Source organism: Anser anser, assembly GCF_964211835.1.
Source record: "Anser anser genome assembly, chromosome: 3".
NCBI classification, from domain to species: Eukaryota; Metazoa; Chordata; class Aves; order Anseriformes; family Anatidae; genus Anser; species Anser anser.
The window spans coordinates 102,464,701-102,479,862 of record NC_139722.1 but is presented as its reverse complement, the minus strand read 5'-3'; the positions used below and the strand labels follow the sequence as shown (position 1 = coordinate 102,479,862).

General features: G+C 37.7%; 1 long non-coding RNA gene across 2 annotated transcripts; it reads right to left on the bottom strand.

Moving 5' to 3' along the window:
- Window positions 1–3,589: 3,589 nt before the first annotated feature.
- On the bottom strand, window positions 3,590–6,140 carry LOC310895945. 2 transcript variants are annotated; one of them, XR_014581067.1, is made up of 2 exons: window positions 4,457–6,140; window positions 3,590–3,917 (listed from the first exon to the last, which is right to left on the bottom strand). It is a non-coding gene; the product is annotated as an uncharacterized lncRNA (long non-coding RNA). The 2 variants fall into 2 exon arrangements; XR_014581068.1 differs by lacking the exon at window positions 4,457–6,140 and adding an exon at window positions 4,007–4,167.
- Window positions 6,141–15,162: the final 9,022 nt, after the last annotated feature.

The window sequence follows — 15,162 nt, the reverse complement described above, 5'->3', positions numbered from 1 at the left end:
CTTAGTCATACTGTACAGGTGGAGTAATAAGAGAAGATTTACTTTTTCAATATGAAGCTCCTTGAACAGAGTTTTGTATACAGATAATATTTTGGAAAAAAAAACACAGCAGACTATCAAGACCAGAACAGAGGCTGCAGGTTTGTTTTATCACTGCAGCGGTATGCTGGTTGTGAGCTTGGCCTGTCTTAACGTGCAACACTTCAGTGCAAAATTAGCAGTAGAAGTTGTATGTAGTTTCTACTTGTGTAGGCTGAAAATATCAGAAAACAGTTTTTTGGAAATTAATGAACAGAAAATTCCTCTGAACTCTCACTGCTGCTTGGTGACAATGGAAGCAAAGTTTAGTTAGGCCTGTCAGCATAGAGGGATTGTCAGCATAGAGGGATTACATTCCTGCATTCACACATCGGTTTATACTCTGCTACCCTCAATAAAATTTTTCCATACTTGCTGTTGTTTAACAGAGCCTTCCACAAACAGAATAAAGAATTACAATGTAGAGTATGTAGGGCCCTTAACTACAGAGCATACCATAAAGCTTTCCTCTTTTTCATTACAAATCCAAACCCAGTTACTCTGTACTGAAAAAATGAATGCAGAAATGCATAACTAGCTACAAAGATGTGTCAAAAGTACTTTCCTTTCATTCTTTCTTTTAATTTTGTTTCTGTTTGTCTGTAGGCTATAGTTGCTTCATGCATTTTTATGTTTTCTAGTGACATCTTGCATAATGAATGTAACTCATTTAAACAAATTAATGTACTGTATGACTCTGGTGTGCACATTTCTGATCCTGTTAGAAAGGAATAACACAGTATCAGTGCAGGGGGAAAGGTTTATTTATGAAAGAAACATATAAGGAACTGTAAAGGTGTACTAAGCACCTGTTTGTTTTTTTTTTGTTGTTTGGTTGTTTTTCTTTTTCTTTTTTAATATACCAGAAATATTGACGAAATATGTTGCTGTGGATCTTGTGGCGTGGCATGATGTATGAAGAGGACAATATGATCATGTACAGCTCCATGAGTTGCCATTTCCTGCAGCACTTCAGGTAGTGGTTGGGATTGCATGCAACGAAAATAAAGCTGCTTTGCCATCTATTTCAGCTTTTCAGTTTTTCTGCCTGCCAGTGTGGTAACTCTGCAGCTAAAAGTACTTTGAAGTTATGGAAAACTGGCCTGAAAGGATCTGGGGGCAGCTGCAGGGATTACACCATGTTCTCCAGAGTTTATAATCCACCTGTGCTATTAGGGAGCTGTGCAAAAGAAGTAGTTTGATAATTGAAATATATCATCACTGCAAATATATAGCTTGGTTGAAACTGTTTGCGAGCCTCTCTGAGAGAAATAAACCAAAAATGAGTTCAAAGTATCAGGGGCAATTCTCAGGATAGTAATTATTTCAGGAGCTTCTGATGATCAGTCTGTGCTCTGCCTGTGCTCTGTGTCTGAGCTATATTTGAAGTGAGTGATCCTTAAAGCAGGTCCAGAGCATTACAAATCAAGATACTCTGCCCTTTCCATCTGACTTTCTATCCTTCCATCATCTTACAGATGATGTGAAAAGGCAGAACTAAAAACCATTAGCCTGAAAAATCATTAGCCACAGAATTGCTCCAACAATTTGGCAGAATTCCTTCTTCCTCAGTATTATCTGGCAATGTTCCACAGCTGTGATGCTGTCATTTCTCTCTCCCCCCTCTTCAAAAATTTTTGTTTTAATTTTTTAAATATTTGTTGTGTTGTACAGCAGTTAAAGAGGGGGCTGTGAATTAGGTTTCTGTGCTCTATTCCAGTTCATGGCTGATTCAGAGAGCAGTAACAAGAAACTCTTTAGTATAGTTAACATTGTATTGGGATGTGTCTTTGAAAAGAAAAGAAAGTGTCTGGAACACCTTACACAGAAAGCTTTGTGCATAGTCTTTTGTTTCCTCTTTGCTGCTGCCATTAGTGCCATGTTCATAGCACTTGCTTCCCCTCATGCTTCAGAGAAGTACATCTTTTTTAATTACGATATTAAAACTTGCTGTGTATTTGCGGATTAGGATAATACTTTAATTCTCAACCAATGCTTATTAGTGGGAATGATTTGTGGCTATGTAATGAATAAATAGGATCACTGTAGTGATAAGTACAGAAACCACAGATAATATGTTAATTTTGTTTGTCATGTTAATTTGAGAGCACTTTAAACATCTGTCAAGTCACTGTAACGACAAGCATGTAAAATAAAAACCAGCACTTGGGGTCTGGCCTTCTCCCCAGAACAGAGCTGCTGGATTACCAAAACTTCATAGTGTTAAGCTGTGAAGCAGTGCTCATTAAATGTCACAATTTACTAAAAATAGGCAGCCCTTAGAGTACAGACTCTTGGAGAGATTATAAAGAGGAATAGGCTTTAGACCTACATTGCAAGCTGTAACAATGGTTACCTCCTTATTCCCTTTCATGCCAGATGACAGGAATTATTAATTTACTAAAAGCTATGCTGCCAAATTTCAGCAAAACACTGGACATAGAGCCACTTTGATAAATGAGGTAGCCAGACTCTAGATATGCTTCAGAGGTTCCACTCCTGAGAAATCTGAATACAGGGGCAGGTACATGAAATGGGAAAGGATACAGGAGAAAGTATAAAACAAAAGCTTTTCTTTGAGCGTTGCTACCAAGACTCAGAAGCCCAGGAGGCAGAGTCTTGTTTTTTTTCATCAAATAAACTGTTTCTGAAGGAAATGTAAATAAGCCTGCTTCCCATGAGAAGGCTGTTAAAGGGTTGTCCTTCCATCTGTGCAGGGTATCATGCCATAGTCTCACCTCCGTACCTCTTTGACTAACTGTGCCCCAGTCCCCTCCCAAAGTATGGAAAAAAGAGGATAGTTTCTACCCAAAGGAACTGAAGGATTGGGCAAGAAAACACATAGGATGTGTGGAGATAATTTCAGTGCTGTGTGCCTCCCTTAGTTTCTAAGCTTTAGATGCAGTGTTGTTTAAGTGCCTGTTCAACCATTTTTTAAATCCCCTTCTTGAAATTATACTTCAGTCTAGTTCCTGAATAGAAGCAACACACACACAAAGTTTTCTTGTAGCTTCTCATTTGCTTGTCCTGTTGAACCTCACATATAACTATTACTACTGCTTAGGCTCCTACAACCCCCAGGGTAACATTATCTTTAGAAAAAAGTAGGAGACCAGGACACCGCAGGAAAGGGCTTGCTTTAAATCAACCAGAAGTCTTAGTAAGTATTCACAAAAGCACGATTTTTTTTTTTTTTTGCAGTGAGGGGGAGCTTAATAAAAATGCAATTAACTGTAATGAAATTGCTAATATGCCCAAATGTTCATTCATCCTAGCACTTGAGGCTACAAAATCAAGTCACTCACATTGAGTGCATGTTTACTGACAGAAGCTACACGCTCAGCAGTAACTAACATTGGCAAAGGAATTAAGTACACCAGAGCTAGCATAAAATGAAAATGGAGCCCTGGCCGTACGAAATGTGCTACTCTGCTAACACACCCCAAGAAGGACCCACCTTTTTTCATGTGACACAGAAGGCATTTCCTTCAAATTGTAATAGGGGGAAAACTGACATTCCCTATTTTGCAGAGCAGCCAAACCTTCTGAAGCTGTATTTCCACCAAGAGTGCCTGTCCCATCTTTGTCAGTCTTGGTTTATCCCAAATGTAGGAGGACAGATAGGCTGGCAGATGAAGTTACATAGATGTACATAGTTACATAGATGTATGTTTTGTTTTGTTTTGTTTTTAATAAATTGAGCTATGAAAAAGAAGTGGATAAAAGGGGGAACAGCTTCACCTTCTGCCTCCCGTGATGTCAGTTCTCAGGTTGTCTGAAGATCTTGTCACAAGCTTCAAGCCACCAGAACAATGGTCGTAGATCATGGTATCACTTTTCTAAAAGGAAAAAATGTACCGAAAGAATGTTTTTTAAGGCAATCTTCATACATATGAGATCCACTGAGGAAAGGGCATAATATAGATACATTTTGGTTTGTGAATCCTGTGGAGATTATGTGTGCACAAGAGACGAACTTGGTATATCATGGGGAGGGATTGATCCATTTTGCCTTGCCCCATTTTTGAGTGACTTCCACGCAGCTGAATTCTTTCTGTGTTTAAATAATCCTACCAACTGCTACTACTTGTTTGCTGTAGAACAAAATTAGCATGCTTTAAAATAACTTCTAACCCTCAGCTTTATTATATTACAGAATTTCTTTCTAATTCATAAGACCTCAAGTTTAAAATATCAGGCTTGACATGAAAATATCTGAAATGGCAGAGAATGAGAACAGACAGAGGCTTCTGATCAAATGAGTGAATGCCGAGCTTTTCAACTAACATGAAAGACTAATTTCTGAGGTGATTCTCAATAATTGATGCCTTCATTTGGTATAGCTCTGAGATTTAGGTCCAATAAACAATTTATGTACCTAAAAATAGTCAACACAGAACTTAATTTCCCATAATTTTGTCCCCATACAGAGACACAGAACCCTGTGCATGTAATTGAGGCCCTGGAGCAACACAGCAAGTTTCCCAGATCAGCAGAGAGGGGTTGAGGATTATCGCCTCAGCCTGCCCACAATTAGCAGGGCTGTATGTGACTCCGCTAACGATGCTGGGGCCATGGCAGGGGAGCTGAGCTCTCTTCTGCCATCTGATAGAAAGCAACAGGGTTTGCTAACCCACAAGCTGCAGTTTCTTTCGGCTCCCTGTTGAATCTTCCTGTCTAGATGCAGTTAAAAAGGGGAAATTTTGAAAATAAATGCAAGTGTTACAAAGATCTATCTGAGGACGCTGAGATGTGCTTCTTCCCAGTCCTTGAGCTAATGTTACTGAGGTGTTTTTTTCTTCCCAAAGCATTTAGCAGGACCATTCAATGTGTAGTCAGAGAAGGTGAAGTAGTTTCTGCTACTGGCCCCTTTTATACAATAGTTCTTGCCCTGCAGCTCTCCGGGAAATTTAATTTCTTTAGCTGGAGGGGAGGAGTTCACACATCCCTGAAGAGCAGCTGAACTATGGGGCAACAGGTCAGGCTGTCAAAATAGGATTTTTACTCCTCCTGCTTGAAAATGTAGTGGTGTGCAGCACATCATGGAGGCAAGGAGATGAAAGCCCTGCAGCTCAGGTGCTGCTTGGTCCTACAAAGCTGAGCCTTTTTGCTGACCCACATAAAGCAAGGTGATGGAGAGATAATCAGTTTTGGGGATGGAGATCAGCAGCCAGCCCAGTGGACTTCCAGCCTGGGAGAGGTCCCTGGGTACTAGTCTGAGTCAGGTTGCTTCCGAAACATAGCCCAACTCCAGAAACCTGGGACGTCACTGTTGAACTTCTTTCTGAGCACTCAGGAAAAGACCCTGATGGCTGAGGAGAGCAAAGGACATCATAGGGCCTGGGCCCCGCCTGAGTGCTTTGGTTTTTTACTTTTTGATAAGTTTTTGAGCTGCTCTGAAAACAAGGTAGGAAAGAAAAGAGGTTCCTCTGGAGTAGCCGGACCAAAATGATTTGGCCAAGCCTTCTGGTCGAAGAGATTTTGTGATCTGCAGCAGAATGGGGCTGAGGCCTCATCAGCCTCCACCCCGGCAGCTGTGGTGGTGGAGGTGTTATCAGGTGCTGATAAGGCCTCCTAGGTCAATGGGTGCATGGGGAGCTGTCAGTATGCTTCCTACAGCTGTAGTATTCCTGGAGAGCTGTAGGAAATGTCCCGATGTCATTTTGTAAGCAAGATGATGATTTCAGTGGCCACCATGCTGCAGAGAAAGAAATCAAGGAGCAGTAGCACATGAATCAAATGCATAAAAGGAAAGAAAATTAGCTGTGCAAAATCAGATGAGTTGCCTGTTTCACTGCTTCACATTTGTTATGTTGACAGTTCACTGGAAAAATGCTTTGTCAAGTTTATTGCTGAAGGCCATCTAATCAATATATATATTTTTTTCAAACATAACAGAGCACAAAACAATTATCAGTGTGCAACTTGCTTCTGTCTTTCAGAATAGCAGTCAAACAAGCCCACATTTTAGTACAGAAAGAAGAAAGATCGCATGTAAGCTAACTTTCCTTCAAGTTTCCCTTTTTTTGGCCTTAAGTTTTCTATTCTATTTTGTCTTTGATCCATAAAGATAGATTCATCTGTACTGATGCAGCTTGAAGAGTGATACCTAAAAATATGTAATCACTCCCAGTTTTATTCCTCTTTCTGTTTGTGTGTTTTGCTTTATTAAAAAATAAAACCTAAAAACTGTGCATCTGCCAGATGCTCATGAGGTCAATGCAATGTTTTCCTCTTTGTGCTCAATATAAATATATGTTCCTTCCCTCTTTGTTTTATACCATTTTATTGACTCTTAGGGGTATAAAATATCTGTCCAAGAGTAAGTTGTCACCGGTCGAGAGAAGTGATAACAATTTAAAAGCTGATGTCCCTGATTCTCTGTCACATGCAAGTGATCCTGGGCAGACTGCTTGGTCAAGCATGTCTTAGTGTTTGTGGGAATATGTGTCTGGGAGAGAGAGTGAATGTAATCTAGGACAGAGTGCAAGTGACTAAAATCTACTTAGAGAGATGGTAAATAAACATCATCTTCCCTATGTCTGAAATCCTGTGTTGAGTTTTGTTACAGTAATGTTCCTATGTGGCTAACATGCTCTCTAGTCGATGGAAGACAAATTGAACATTGCCAGCAATTAAATAATAATTTAAAAGTTTCTTAGATTCAACCTTTTGATATTTACTTGAGTCAAGGCTGCTGTGTCCCCACTGAGTCCTAGGAAGTGTTCATTGCTCTGAAATACCTAAGGTGATAGAGCATCACTTCTTCGAAATTTTTGCTTCGTGCAATGCTACTTTAGCAGGAAATTGACTGGGGCAAGGACTGGAAAAATAATTTAGAGCAGCTTCTGTGAAAATTTAGAAGGTGGTCTGACAATCTCAAAAACAGGAAGCTAAAAGCTGCTACAGGATTTCTGTCACTATGATGTCAGGAATTGTTCTCTATCGCAAATTGATGGGAGAATGCACCCTCTGACATTGAGCTTCTATTCATCAGTGCCTGATTCTGGGAAACATAGCAAGTACGTCAATGAAGGCAGCTAGTTAGTGAGGTAATGGCATGACTAGGGCTCTGTAATGGCTCATAAAGGTTTTGAAGCCGTGGAAATAAAGCTGTGTAAGTGTCTGGTAAATGAAAGCTGTCTGATTCTCTGGAGAACAAAGCCAAAGCTCTGCAGACAGCTGAGGTAAGTGAACAGCCTCATGGCAGATTTGGGGACTCCAGGAGGAGAGTGGCATGGGGCCACTGTACAAGGTCAGAAGTACAATGCTCAGTTGCACCACTGAGCCACTGTCACATGCCAAATCTCTTCTGCTTATTTGTAGACAAAACAAAAAGCAAAGGCTTGCTAAACTAGACCTGTGTCAGCAATATCCTACCTTTCTAAAAATATTCAGAAATGTAGCAGTTGTGCATATGCATCTCCTGATAATTTTAAAAGATCCGACTTTTTTTTTCAGATTGACCTTTCAATAGCTGATCTTAGTCTACAACTCTGTTCATACAAATTTTGTATTCCAGATACTAAACAATATATTTTCAAATTGCCTGCAAGCAGGGCTTAAAAAGGCAGCTAAGATTGCTCAGAACAGGAGATGAGGAGTTGCACTCTGTCAAGAAATCAAACTGTATGCTAATTTTGGCCTTCTGTAACAAAGGCTTGAGGAAAACCCCACCTCTGGTTCCCTGATAGCCAACATTTAAAAAAAAAAAAAGTTTATTGAAGAAGTTTACTGATACTTAAATTCTTCAGACTATTTGGTCATATAGAGCTTAGTTGTGGAGTGCCATGAATTTAATTCCTGCCTATTACTTCAATACCCTTATTTGCAAATCCAGAAACAGGAGGTTAATCAGCAACACCTGAATTTTGGAAGTCAGTGACTTCAAGTTTCTATCTAATAATCAGCTTCTCTTGGTAGTGAAAATTGTGGGAGCACCTGCTTCTGCACCTGGGCTTGAAAGCTGAAAATCAGTTAGGTGCTAAGACAGAAACCAGTTGTAGTGCTTCATAGATAAAAGGATGAGATGATGGCTTTCTTAGTGATTCCAAGCAACAGGTAATGTTAGACCACTAAAAAATGGAAGTATTACAGTGGATAAACGTGTAACACAGTATAGTCGCATTGTTTATTTCCAGTTGTAATCTTGTTATTAATGAAGAATGAAAGGGGAGTGAGTAGAGAATTTTGCAAAGGTTTTATCTTTGAAACACCAATTCTCTGTTCTCTTGACTTTTGATTATTTTTGAGATTGTTAGTATCTCAGGGGATTAAAAATAAACCAATGTCCAGGACAGCTCTGAAGAGTGTTAGGACATTAAAGATAAATTACTTTGTCAAGAGGAGAGGACAAAAGAGGAAACAACACCAGCATAATGGCCATATGGTCTCAGTAACAGTACAGCTCCGAAAGGGACTACAACTCTTTTAAGTGTATCTGCTGTTGACAAACACTAATGTTGGCTAGAAAATTAATGTAACTGAACCACTGAGAGAGGGTAATTGTAGTTTAATAAGAAAAATGCAACAATATGATAACAGGCCAGGATTTGAAGGAACCATTAGATTTTCGGCAAATAGCCAGTCTTCAGAAATGTAGTTTTATATAGTTTCATTTCTACCAGCAGTGAAAATAAAATTATTGAAATTTCCAGTAAATAACATCCTCTTTGATCTGTTCACTGTCTAAATTATAACCAAATTATAATTTATCTGTATAATCTAAAGCTTGTCAGAATTTCATCCAAATTTAGTTCGTCTTTTAAACTCTGGAATAATTATTTTGTTAGACTCACTACAAGTAACAATAAAAACTGCAACCCTATTCAGCTTGCTGCTCTCCTGGTGCTGTAAGTCTGGTTTCCAATTTTGGTTCTTATTAGCTTAGGCAGGCAAGTCGGTAGGAATTAAATGTGAGATCAGTTACATTCTGCCTTTCCTGGTATTTAAAAGTGCTGATAAAACCCATTATGGGTTGTGTGGATTGAATGTCACTAGGTGCCAGACGTCTTTGACTTCTGTGAGCTTTATATCAGGCTTTTGGCAACGCCTTTGAGAAATGTATACCTTCACTTGAAGTTACCATTAGGTTAACCAGTACCAGAAGGAGGCTCTTGAAAAGAGGAAGGCCCTTTGTGCTCCAGGAAGGCCAATCCACCCAGATATGGGATTTGTATATGAATCATTCCTTTATTCACCCACTTTCCTCAAACTGAAACAGGATGTGAACAGTGGAACAGCATGCTGACTGGAGAAGTATCTGGTCATTTCATTTTACCACTAGAGATTAGATAAAACGTAATGTGAACTAAGGTCACTTCTTTTTTCACCTAATCTTAAGTCTGTTGTTTTTGAATGATGTGAAAATGGTATAGGTATCTTGGTCACTATTAAGGGGCAAAATCTTTGTCTGCTGAAGTCAATTGGCTCCCAGATCTCAATTATACCTTTATTGCCTAGTCACAGCTGGAATGTTTTAGACTGAGAAAAGAGAACAGTTTTGTTCATATGATGTCCAAATCAAGTGATTGAAGAGACGAGATAAACCCTATGGTGTTTCTTAGTTTTCTTAAAGCCGTCTTCAAGAAATAATGCAAGCATGCTGAGATACAGCGTGCTGATTAGAATGGAAGTTCAGCTGTTGTGCTATTCTTATTTAAGTCTCGCTTGTCCTTTTTATTTATTTATTCATATATTTTTAAAATAAGGTCTATAAGGGAAAGTCTTAGAATGCAATGGTTTTGAGGACATCAGAAGTTTATTTGTTTGTTTTTGTTTATTTATTTTCTAAGAAATAAGAAAGCATGGAAAGCCTTGGACTCTGGATAAAATTAGGTTCTTCACCTCTCTTCTGTAAGGGTACCAAAACTATAGATACTGTTCAAACCGGTTCTGCTTTTTGCTTTCTGAATCTTCATCTCACACCAACAGTGGATGATGATGTAAACGTATAGCTATTTGTCTGATTTGGAAGTTAGCCTGGATGTTTGGTAATGGCAGCATCCTGTTTCCAGTGCTTCTAGATGTAGCCAAGCTGAGTGTACTTAAAAACACCTCTCTTTGCAAAACCTGGGTTTATATGAAACAACATAAATATCCTACAATGGAAAACAAATTCTGTTTTCAAGCTAAAAAAAATAGTGATTTTTTTGGTTTGTTTTTATGATCAGTTTCTGATGATCCTTTCTCCTTTCTTTAAACTGGCAGTGTTGCAGTCAATTTTACAGGAGTAAATTCACCTTTGCAGTAGTGAGAAATCTCTGAGGTATCAGCACTAGTCTTGTGCTGCAAATGGAGGGATCTTTTTATAGTTTGGTCTCAGCCAAACAAACTTGTCTTAGCTGAGAACCGTGCTAAAGTGACAATGTTTTTTTTGCTGTTGTTGACTCCTTTTGCTTCTATATTTCAATGATTAATGTCAGGATAGTATCCTTTGAACCGCTAAGTTGGAAGTTCAGCTGAGAATATTTATTTTTCTCTGGATCATGTCTGTTTTAATAAAGGATAAAACCCAGAACACATATGCTCCTTTAGTAAGGTTACAAGAGTTTTCATGACTGTTTTTTTGTTTTGTTTTGTTTTATTGTTTTGAATTAGTTTCCTTACCAATTAAAAAGTTTGGAATACATATTGCCCTTTCTACCGAGATGGGAATTAATTTGCTGCTTGCTGATGATCACCTCTGACTAAGCTCAGGAACTGTAACTGTGTTGATGTCATTGGATTTACTAATTCAGTGTCTGATTCTGCTTTTAATTTAGCTGCAAGGACAAGCAGTACAATTTAACTTCTGGTTTTGATTTTTATATTTATAGTTGGTAATCTTAAGAACTGGACTCTACAAGGCTACCCAGGATTTTTCCTCAAGCTTTGAAGTTTAAATTTAATTACTGTGCAACTAATTCTTGAACAGGCAACAGCAATTCCACAAGAATAATTTTTTTTTCTTTTCTTTTTTTCTGTTGGCTTTCATAAGTAGCCAGTAGGATAACTTACACTTGCTTGTTAAAATTATTTTGAGTTCTAGCAGTGTTCCCAGAGATACATGTTTTGGTTGAAATGTATCCTTACTTTGATTTCAACTAAGGAAATATCTGATTCACCTTGCAAAGAAATCAAATCATTGCAGTCATTTTCAGAGTGGTATATGATCAAAACCATCTAAATCAGTGCTATGGAGCCTAGATCAGGGTTTTGGTTCTTGCTAGAACCCATTTTAAGCAAGTGAGCTTTTAGCTGCTTGTTTCTGAAAGCTTATGTGGTGAAAGTTGTGTCTTGGAAATTATATTCCAGATCTGTTCAAGATTAGTTTGTAATATAACATTGTAAAGCAGATACAAAAAATAAAACATCCTGCTCATATGAGATTTCAGAGGAAGATGAAGACTGACCAAGAAGCAAGTGTCTCACCAGGTTGGAAATCAAACTTTTTACGTGAGTAATGTTTCAGAATGTCAATACAAGAGCTGCAATATTTCACTTACCCTGCCTTAAAAGTCAACATAAATTACAAAAACATGAGCCCTAACTTGTGTTTCTACAAACGTGCTGAGCAGTTGCATGCAGCAATGATGTGAGGGCAGGATGTAGAAGAAGTCATGTAAATCAACTGACGTTGCATGGATTTCCCTAAAGACCTCTGCAGTTCCACTGTAAATGAAGGGTGAGCTTGTGGTAGCAATAAGCTGTGTATGTTCATTTGTGTGCTGTGGACCTCGTCAACGGATTTGTGCTCTAACATGGGGCTTTCCTTTCAGGTATACATCTAGAGATAGCAATAGTTTTCCAGCAGTTTAATGAAGCAGAATCAAGGCTTATTTAACAGCAAATTAGGCCACATTAACGACCTTAAATGGAAGTCCTACTGAAAAGTGAAATGCTAGAGGCTTTGTTGTGTATTTTGGAGTAAGGAATAAAGAATAAGTCTTATGTTCCTCTTTATTGAGAGAAGAGTCTGAAAGAAAATGGGGGGAAAATGAAGCTGCTGATTATTGGACCTGTGCTTATTATATCAGTTCAGGTTAATCTTGCTTAGCTACAATCATATAAACCTAAAAAAATAACTTTTACTTTTCTAACTGCCAGAGAGGAGAGGCTTATTTTGAACTACCCATCAAATTGATTTGGGCACAAACTTTAGATAAACCCTCCTATGTTGTAATAATATCTTGTACTGTAAAAGAAAAATCTCTACAATACACATAAAAAATAATACACACAATAGCATTTAATTCTATATTCTAATTATATAATGCATTGTAATGTACATATAAATAAAATGTGATACATTCTATTTGTTCAAGAGGAGAACAGTTCCCTCCACTTAATTCAGTTAAAATTCCTATTCTTTAAGTCGCACCGTAGGAAGGAAAAAGATCGTATTTTATTTTAATAGTTAACCTAGCCGACTATGTCTGGCTTAAAATTTGATTTCTCCCAAACTTTGAAAGTATACAAATACTAAATTTTGTTTCAGATTCAGCTCAAGAGTTTTCTCTGAAATCCAGAACAATTTTCAAAACCTACGTAACTGTTTCTAATCAAAACATTTTTGTTGATGGTGCACGGGCTGTTGCTAACAGTTTTTTGCTAATGTAGTTTTTCTTAAGATCCTTTCAGTGAAGACCATTTAATCAAGTCAGTTATTTCCCTGTGGAATTGGAAAAAAAAAAAAAAAAAAAGAAAAAAAAACACACAATTTGTTAACTTAGCTGCTGACAACTCATTTGCAAACTAGTAAGCTTAGCTCTTTTGCTAGTAAGCCTATTGCAGAGTCAACCATAACTTCTCCTAATTAATGTACATGAAAAACTAAACATCTAATGAGTTGTTTAGGTATGAAAGGTATAAATAATGCTTCAGGTCTGAGCACGTCATACTTCTCCCATCTTTTATTGCCTTGTTCTTCAATAATTAAGCACAGACTTAATCAAAGGCATTCTGAGCCAGCTTTTTTGTACCATACTAGCTGTGCAAGTGCAACTTTCCGGGGTTATCATGGGACTACTCTTTCTCACATTTTTTAAGTCTTTTTAAAAATAATTTTCTTTGAGGTTTGTTGGTATTCAGTCAAGATCAAAACATGAAAATACCACCAGTATAACCCCATATCTTTGCTTGAGGGTAACTAAAACATTTTCCTATTTACTTTTCCAACCCAGAAGAGAAAGAATGATGAAGGAGGGTTAATTGTTTCTGAAAGATGACTTAGTTATACAACTTGTTTACAGTATTTTTCATCCATGTATCTGAGAAGATTTTACCAAGTGAGTAATATTGTCCTTAGTGGTAAAAAGGTAAAGTACAATTTTAACCAATCCTCTTAAACTTTCTTCTTTTCTGTTTTGGCCTGGATATCATTCAGGCCTAAATAAGTAGCCTCCCAGTTAATAAAATCCAAGCTAATTAGGAAGAGAATCTAACCCTGTCTTGTGGGTATCTGAAGACATCTCTTACACCCTAAATTCAAAAAGCCTTAAATAATCAGAAAATAATATTAATGAACCATCTGTCTTTACTACTGAAATGCTAAATCTGCAAAGCTAGCTCAGCAAAAAAATAACGTAACTGGCTTGTTACTGGCTGGGTACCTTTCTGGTGGAAACAAGCAGTCTCCCAGCTAATAAGAGATGAGCTTATCAGAAAGAGTGGCTATCCAACCCTCCACAGAGACCCCATCAATATCACTACTTCGTCCTATGAAGGGGATGCATTGTGGTAAGTAGCTGCAATACTTACAGTCTGAATTATTGACTGTGTGGAAAAATGAGGAAAAAAATAATCTGTTTAAACCAAGCACTACAAACAGTTTCTGGTTATGCATGTTACAGGAAGTCCCATCTCAGGATTTCTTCTGCACCCAGGAGGATGTGCAAGAGCAGAGCCAGCAATGTTGGTAGATCACTGTTATGGGGCTGGACAGTTCTTGGTTCTCTCCCTATTATTAATGAACAGTAACTACAGTTATATTCAAGATGGAGGCCATTCATTTCTTTTGTATACATCGGTAGCATTTGAAAGTTGGCTGTTATGAGCCAACTTTTCTCTAAACATTCAAGCAACATTGGGCGGTGGTGGTGGGGAGCACACTTTTGTGTATGCTGGCCTGACTTCATAATTTTGGGATGGCAACATTTTGTCATAGAGAACCAAAAAACAGCAAGATGGATTTCTGGTGGAGATCAATAAAAATTCCTTAGGTAATTAGGTTATATTTATTTCAAAACATATAGCAACTAGGAAAACGTACACAAAGCCCTGAAGTAGATAATGTTATGTACAAACGTATAACATCACATAGAAGTTAGCCAGTATTTACCACTTGCAATCAGAGAAGTAATACTATATATTCAAAAGCCTTGTAAATAAACTTCTGTTTCACTACACAGGCAGAGTTCAAACAGGCAAGTTAGTTTTGAAGTTTTTAGGCATTTTTTAAAATGTCAAACTTCATTGCAGTTAGCACTGTTCAAAAATACATACAAACATATATAATTATGTACAAGGGAATGTATGTTTCAATTTTCTTAGACAAAAAAAAAATCAAAATCAAAATCAGGTGTTACTTCTAAGTTTGGTATTTATATTTTTCTCCTGTCATCATTTCCTGGGGCAGAGAGGGAGGTGGGTTTTGTATTTTTTTCTTCTAAGTTTGGGAGGCAGTTGTTTTGTCTGAAGAACTGAAATTGCTCCAGTTGTTCTATCTGAAATTAAATGTTCCCTCAGAGAACAGCAGTTCCCGAGAGAACCTTTTTACTATTCAGCTTCCATTTCTTTCTGTAAGCTAATGAGCATTGTCAGTAGTCATTATACCTGTGCTGTGTAGCTATTGTCCCTCCCAAAGAGCAGAATCAGAGCTGTCATGACTGCATACTTTATTTCCAATCAGCCATTTCAATGCTTTGATGCACAAGAATGAGGGGGAAAAATGGTATGTGTTTGGGTGAGAGTATCTTTTATTTTTAATTAAAATAAACAATGTTTCCGAAGTGATGATTCCTGAAATAAATGGCCATAAGAACCGTAACTGTAAAATACCCTTTTTTTTTCTTTTTTTTTTTCTCTGTTCAGCTTCTAATGATC